This window comes from Pteropus alecto, unplaced genomic scaffold (genome assembly GCF_000325575.1).
Source record: "Pteropus alecto unplaced genomic scaffold, ASM32557v1 scaffold3, whole genome shotgun sequence".
In the NCBI taxonomy this organism is placed as follows: domain Eukaryota; kingdom Metazoa; phylum Chordata; class Mammalia; order Chiroptera; family Pteropodidae; genus Pteropus; species Pteropus alecto.
In genome coordinates, this window is record NW_006442484.1 from 741,418 (window position 1) to 749,602 (window position 8,185).

Genomic DNA, 8,185 nt, shown 5'->3' on the forward strand with positions numbered 1-8,185 from the left:
AACGCCCATGTTTTCGGACTCAGAAGGAGAGCAGATAAATTGCATGTCGTTTTTAAACATTTTACGTGCATATCCCCTAAAAGAATTTTGTAAGGCCTTATACCTCCTCACACACTTTAATTGACATCTAAAATATTTCCCGATAAGTTTACATAGTTGCAGAAGATGTACTTTCCAATAGGTTGTGAATATTAACACTTAAAAATAAACTTCATCGAACGCTTTTCACGAAGATGGCGCCGAAAGCGAAGAAGGAAGCCCCTGCTCCTCCCAAAGCCGAAGCCAAAGCAAAGGCTTTGAAGGCAAAGAAAGCAGTGCTGAAAGACGCCCACAGCCACAAAGAAGATAGATACCCACGTCACCCACCTTCTGAAGGCCCAAGACACTGTGGCTCTGAAGGCAGCCCAAATACCCTCAGAAGGGCACCCCCAAGAGAAACAAGTGACCGCTATGCCATCACCAAGTTCCCCCTGACTTCCGAGTCAGCCATGAAGCAAGTAGAGGACAACATTGTGTTCATTGTGCGTGTCAAGGTCAACGAGCACCCGATCAAACAGGCTGTGAAGAAACTCTATGATGTTGACCATGGGCACTGTCAGCACCTCGGCCAGGCCTGATGAGAAAAGAAGGTACGTGTTCGACTGGCTCCCGACTGCAATGCTTTGAATGTTGCCAACAAAATTGGGATCATCTAAATCGAGTCCAGCTGGCTCGTTTTAAAGATAAAAATGTTTCACTGTAAAAAATAAATAAGTAAATAAACTTTATCCCTCTCATAAATGTATCCACTGGAATCTAATGCCAAAGCAATTGATTCTCACTATCACTTACTCTGAAATTACAGAAACTCTTCTTTATTGGTTCTGAAATTTACATCATTCCTTTCTCTCCCCGAATTTATATTCTTCTTCTCAGAAATGTTTTTTAATGTAATATGTTCATTGATCACCTATCATATATCTTTGCAACAAAAAAGTATATGAAGTGATATATTTCTTTTTTTATTGTCCATGACCGTAGTCTCTAAACATTAAAACAAAAACAAAAAACAAACAAACAAAAAAAAACTCACAGCTGAGAATCCAGCTTATAATATGCCTTTTACTTCACTAAGAGGCAGGCCACATGTCCACAGAGGCTGCAACGCTAGCTGCAAAACGTTGCCATACATTCACCTGTAACCTTCTTAATGATCAATTATTTATATTGCTCTGGAAATGTAAATGAATTAATGACATTTTGCTAGACTTCCCTGCAAAGGTGTCACTTTCTAGGAAGAAGAAAGGGCCAGTAAAGTGAATGGGCAAGGAAAATTAAATATTTAAAAATAACAACTTTCTTCTGGATTGAATTATTACTGCGTTATTAATAGTATACACTTGATCGAAACATAAATATTTCATACTTCCGAGAAATCATTTTAAGCATAAAAAGTAAAATTTCATTAGAAACGCGTCTCTTATGGAAATGGATGGAATTTCTTCCTTCAGTTAGTACAGGTATCTGCAAATGAACGTCACTTCCTGCCAGGTTGAGACGAGGTCCAACATCCCCACTGGACCTGTTTTCCGTATTTGGGGCTGAAGCTTTGCAATAGGAGAGACTCTTGGGAGGAGTTTCGATGTGTTTCTGTCACTTGAGTCTTTGAATTCTCTCTGAATTATAGGTCAAAAGCTACTTAGTGAACTTTCACCCCAAATTATTTCTGTTTAGAAGTTAAACATCAGCAGCTACTCACATCGCCAGAGACACATCACGCAACTCGTATCGAGGAACACATCTCCATCTGTGGAGACGTCTTGCCAAAAAAATCAGTCCTGATCTGATCAAGCCTTAGATCCAATTACCAATTTACAGGAAATCTAGGGGGGAAAGAAGCACGCCACATGACACCGGACAGATACACTTAGCTAACTCCAAACTGTGAGCAAGCCTCCAAGATAAGCGATCTGGTTTCACTAACGAATCAGTTGCAAGGGAAAAGAGATTTTGTCTATTTCAACTTTGACTGAAATAAGTACACGTCAGAGAAATGGGGGGAGAGAGAGAGAGAGAAAGCTATAAAGTTTACGAGACAATTAAAAAATTTAGCACTAACTGCCTTTTTTGTAACATGAATTATTGGTTTGGGGGGAAATAATGATATCATGGTTTCTTGTATTTTGAAGACATACTGAAATGTTTATAGATGAAGTACTATGATATCTGGAATTTAATTCAAATTAATACTGGATGAGTGGAAGTGAGGGCTGTAGAGTGCAACATCATCGCTGAAGTCACCGATCAGAAATGAACAGTTTATTCCCTCCCCTGCTGTCGTGTTGCCGAGAGACACCCTGCCACTATCAGTAGCTTCGGGGAGAGCCTCACTGAAGAGCACAGGCTCACCCTCAGGGAACCCGTCTGCCTGGGGCAGCCCACAACCAGGGTTTTGTCCATGGAGGGGTTGCCCCACCTTGGGACACCTCTGAAGGACCGTCCAGCTTCAGAGCTTCCTCTTTCCAGTCCTACTTCCTTCTCCTCCCCTGCACAGAGTGGATTCTGAGAGCACTCCCGCTAAACTTCCTGCAAGCCAACTCTCATGTCGGAGCCTGCTCCCCAGGCAACCCATTTTGCAACGACAGGAAGCAAGATTCTTGAACCTGGGTGTGGTGGGCAGAATTCAAAGCTGCCCCACAAGATCTCCACGCCTGTGGTAAGTGCCCTGTGCGCTTCCAGGACTATGAATACGATGACTCTTATGCTCATGATTAGGTTATATTATACAGCATGGTTGACCTGAGGTAGGGAGATGACCCCTGTGGGCCTGACTTAATCAGACGAGCCTCTTAAAAACAGAGCGTTTTCTCTGGCTCGTCACAGAAGAGGAAGTCAGAAATTTGAAGCCCAAGTATTCAACACGCCATTGATGGCTTAAAGGTGGAGGGAGCCACATGGCAAGGGATTTGGGTGACCTGTAGCCACTGGCTGACAGTTAACAGGAAAAATAAGATCCTCGGTCCTACAGCTTTAAGGAATTGGATTCTGCCAAGAACAAGAACAAGCTTCAAGAAAGATTCCTCCCCACCCACCCCACCCAGAACCTCCAGACAAGAACTCAGTCCAACCTTATGATATGCTGAGCAGAGAACCTAGCCATGCCGACATGGCGTGGTCAGCAAATCTATAGGCTTAGAAATGAAAAGGATTCATCTTAAATGACCAATTATTTATGGGGTTTAAGTACATATTTACCCCAAGCAAGAAGTGTTTATTTGATTTCATTAAAATCATAATGATATATGGAAAATACTTGAGTTTTTATTTTTTGAGAGCGAGGAACTGGTAAAATGAAGCATTTATCTTGCCTTTTGTTTTTCTCTATAACTAAACTGGGGTTTGACCCTAAATCTTCCCTCTGTAAGCAGCCCCGCCCCATCTGTGACTAGTATCTACTTCCTGCAACTCACATCTTTTGAGTCAATAATCATCAAGAATAAATATGTGAACTGAAGCCTGGGTCTTCTTAGTTCTGTTGTTTTTCATTTCAGGGAAAGGAAGTTGAAAAAAAAAGAAGGCCAAGAACACTCGTTCGCCCGACAGACTCTGCGTGTGTGCTGTGTGCCCGCGCTGTGAAGGTCTCTTCGTTACCATGGTCGAAGATCATCGGCTTGAACAGATCACAGACTTAAGACGCATCCTGCTTTTGTGCCATTCCCTCGGCTTTAAACTATTATTATGGAGAAGTGTCAATCTCTCTGATTCTTTGTGAGCCTATCGGCCCAGTGGCCTGTTAACCTACTTCCTCAAATGTACACTGTCTCTTATTTAGAAAATTTCCCCTTGACCCATCACGCAGCGTCTAGTTATACTTCCTCTAATGCAGGGAAGCAAATTTTTTCACGTGTGAAACAAAAGCTCATCTGCCATAAGAGCGAAGAAATGACCGAGTCTACCGTGCTAGAGCATGGGCATGGACAATTCCGAGTTATTGTCAAGCACTCCTTTCTGATGTGGTACAACATTCAGTTTTGCACTTAGGCACTAAGCCGTGTGCCAAGGGAGTATTTCTGGGCTGTGCCAAAGAGATAGGGGCTCAAAGGTCCAGCAAACAGGTTCAAATCCCAGCTCTGCCATCTACTGGCTATGTGGACGGGGACAAACCATTCCCCCTCTGCTTAAAGCCCAGGAAGCATCAGTAACTACTAGCTGTCTCTAAGTACACCATAGCTATAATATAATACATCCTGAGTGTCCTCACACCACGTCACAGGGATGTCGCTGGGATAAGCAGCGATGGACGAACAAGTTTCTAGAAAAGCTCCTGGTTGCAGGATTACATAGAAGATTCTAGAATCGAGTGCTTCAGACGCATTTATTTTCCTTTTTAAAAAAGTCTTTCATCGTCAAATGAGAGATGCTGATGCTGATTTGAAATCAAATCAAGCTTCCCCACCCTCAGACTTTCCCGTCACAATAAATAACAACTCCTTTCTTCCAGGGGCCGAGGCCAAAACCCCGTGACTCTCTCGCCTCCCTCCTCTCTCTCATGGCTCACGTACGATCTGTCAGGAAACCCTGTCAGCGCCACCACCAAATATCTCAAATCCGACCACTTTTACCACCTCCACGGCTCCCGCTCCGGCCCGAGCCGGCATCACCTCGTGGTAGATAATCGCGGCTGCCACCTGGCCAGGCTCCTCTCCTTCTTCAGGCCTCTCCCGTCTCCAGTCCTTCCAGGTGCCCCCTGAGCTCTGTAAGCCAGATCACGCTACTCTGTGACCCCCAAATCCTTCTATGGCTCCCTTCTCAAAGTAAAATCCCAAATCCTTCCGATGCTCTACAAGGCTCCTCATCACCTCCCTGACCTCATTTCCCGCTTGCTCCCTCCTGTCCGACCACACTGGCCTCCTCGTTGCTTCCCAAGCACGCCAGGCGTGTTCCTGCCTCAGGGCCTTTGCACTGGCCAGTTGCTCTGCCTGGAGTACGTGTCCCCATACTTATCCCCGTGGCCGAACACGTTCACTTCCTTTAGGTTTTTACTCAAATCTATTTTCTCAGGAAGGCCTGTCCTGCTCACTCTCTTAAATGGCATCCCCTCTGCCACACACACACACCTTTTCTATCCCCTTTCCTTGATTTATTTTTCCCTTTAGAAAAAAAGAAAACACTTTTTAACTTAAGTATCTTGTATATTTTCTGTCTCCCCCACTAGAAAGTAATTTCCACAAAGGCGGGAAGTTTTGCTTTCTTCTCTTCATCTCTTTTAGTCACCGCAGTATCCCCAGTACTTAGAAAGTCCCTGGCACATCGCAGTTACTCAATTAGTGGTTAAATGAATAACTGACTTACCAGATGAATGATGTATTCGATAAATTACAAAGTGTTAAGAAAGCTGAAAGTATTACGTCCTATTCGTTGACTTGGCGTAACGTTACATGGAGTCACCTGTAGGAGGGGGCTGTATCGGGCTGGGAACGCTAAATCTTTACAGAAATTTCGATTTACTACCTTTCAGTTTCAGCCTTTGAAAACTGGAGCAAATGTAAGCAGCCATGGACGCAGTCAATCCCCAGACCTCACCACTCTGACAAAAATGTTAAGCCCTGAATTAAGCTCCCATTATTAAAATTTAAATTTTGACTTTCCAGTCTCAGTGTTGTCAACCAATTTTTGTGCCCTCCTCCAAATTTATATGTTGAAACCCTACCCACCCACCCCCACCATACGGGGGTGTAAAAGGGGTCAAATATGTGGAGACACAAAACTATGGAGGTGAACACGCAGTGTAAATATATATATGCCTTACTATTAAAATGTACAGCTGAAACTTATTGGATTTCGTTAACCAACGTCACTATAAAAATAAATTAATTAATTAAAATTTTAAAAATATTTTAAAAAAACTGTGCAATAAATGAGCTGTTAGTCATGTCAAAACATTTCTAGTTCATCAAAAACATCCAAATAAGGGAGTATTTCTGGGCTGAGACAAAACTCGACCCCATAGTATTTCAACATAAGTAGGATAAAGTCTGGGGCCCCTTGAAAAATAGTACCATGGACGAAATCCTGACGGGCACAGAAAATAGTCTTTAAAAAAATTACTTTCCATTTACAAAGATGACAAGTTTTTTCCTAATAAATTTGGATGACCCTGAAAATGTCAATAGCTTTGGGAAGACAGAGGCTAAAAAACATTCTTCGGATTTATCCACGAAGTCACTTGTCCCCTGAAAAGGACTGGATCTCCCTGGGAGCTCAGGATGACCACACCAGATGTCTGGAGGTGTCTGGGGGGAGGTGCTTCCTACCGAACCCCTTTGGCAAAACCTCTGACAGAATCCAGAAAATTCAGGCGCCATCTCCTCACCTCTGGGCCCCTCGTTTCCTCCCAGTAATCACGTCGTTCTCAACTCACCCTTTTCTTATTATTCTCCCCCTTTCTTCCTTGCTTTCACCAACTTTGCCACTGTTTTTATTGTTTTCAGTATAAGCAGGATCTTTTTTTTTTTTTTTTTTTATCCTACAGAAAGTGTCCCACGCTCCCGGCATGGCCGCAGTCGGCTCCGTCTTTTGACAGGCATGAAAGGAGAGTCGGTAGGTTAAGGCCACGGGCTGCTCAGCTGCCCTTCTGAGAGGCTCTGGATCGTGAGGACACAGACACAGATGCCCGTCACACATACTGATTCTCATAAGGCCCAGGGACTCACCTGTGCAGACCCCACCTTCAAATGGCAGCTCCTAGACGTTGCAGGGAATTAAATGAAAAAAAAAAAAGCACTACCTCTTTGAAAAATGCCTCGTAAATGCAGAGGTCTGGCCAGAGTGACAGAGATGGTGGCGGATCCCAGAGACCATGAGCACATGCCCTTCCTGACAGCCACTCCTGTCAGCCGCTGTCAATCACCTGCCTCCCCCAGGGCCCAGGGGCCACGAGAAGATCAAGGCAGCACCGAGAGCTCTGCGGGGCCCTGTCTCAAAGGCGTGGCCGGGGGGGTCCTGGATGTCAGCCGCACTGAGTAGTGCGGTGGGCGTTGGCGGGAAGGGCCAACGGCACACAGTGGGGCCACTTGCAGCAGGCACAGCTCCCATAACATGTGTAAACCCTCTTTCTCTCCCTTCCCATCCTGTCTGCCCGGCTTCCCCCGTCTAGGAGCAGCAGCAGGGGTGGCGAAGGGGGAGGGTCCCGTGAGAAGTCTGGACTCTGGACACTAAGTCCGAAAAGACATCTGGGTTGTTGAGATTTCAGATTTGCTATAAAGGTGACTCTGTGGACCTGCACACGCTGAGCGGGCCCTGGGCCGTTCCAGAGATGCTGGTATATGGGAAAGCGAGTTGCCTTCATCTAGTTATCATTTTTCCAGCCCTTTTACCAAGCTAGCAGACACTAGCAAAACTTTTAACTGAGTCTCTGACTGTTCCAGAACAGCGGCTCTCAAAGCCTGGTCCCAGAAACCCTCTGCGAGGTCAACGCTATTTGCATTATAAAACCAAGAGGTCATTTGCCTTTCTCACTCCCTCTGTCTCACGAGTTTGTCCTGGGATTCCCCAGGGCTGCACCTCGTGTGACATCGCACAGCTGAGTGCAGAGCAGGCGTGGCAACTCAGCTTCCTTCCGACTGGCCAGGGGTTAAAGGGATTTGTAAAACTGAAAGAATAGCACTTTTCTCTCCCGATGCTTTTTGTTTCGGGAAATGTAACTACTTTTCATAAAATTATGTCGCATTAACATGAAAATTAGTTTGTTCGTTTTTAATGAATTAATAAGTACATAGTTTTAAATATTTTCTGTCTTAATTGCTAATTATCATCTATATCCCTCATAAACAAAAGTCATTTAGGGTCCTTAATACATTTTAAGAGGGTAAAGGAGTCTTGAGTTTGAAAGGTTTGAGGACCGCTATTCTAGAAAAAGTAGTCTCTTCTATGCAAATAATGGTAGTTTTGTGTTCTTATTTCCAACAATGATACCTCATTTTCACTTCTTATCTTCCTTTGTCAGCCAGAACTTTCAGATCCACGGTAAATAATCGCCGTAAGAGAGTGGAGAGTGAATTTAGTTCCTGAGCTGAAATGACAAGTCTCTGAAGGTCTCCTGGAGCCTGGTCGTATTTCCCAAGCTGTGTGCTGGTCTAGGAAGCGCTGACAGGTGTTCGCAAAGTAAACGGTTACCAAAGTAAACGGTTGGTGTTTCAGGGTTGTT

At 44.4% G+C, this 8,185-nt stretch overlaps 1 pseudogene; it reads left to right on the forward strand.

Annotated features, from left to right (window-relative positions):
* Positions 1-222: 222 nt before the first annotated feature.
* Positions 223-695, forward strand: LOC102892290 (annotated as a pseudogene).
* The last annotated feature ends 7,490 nt before the right edge of the window (positions 696-8,185 follow it).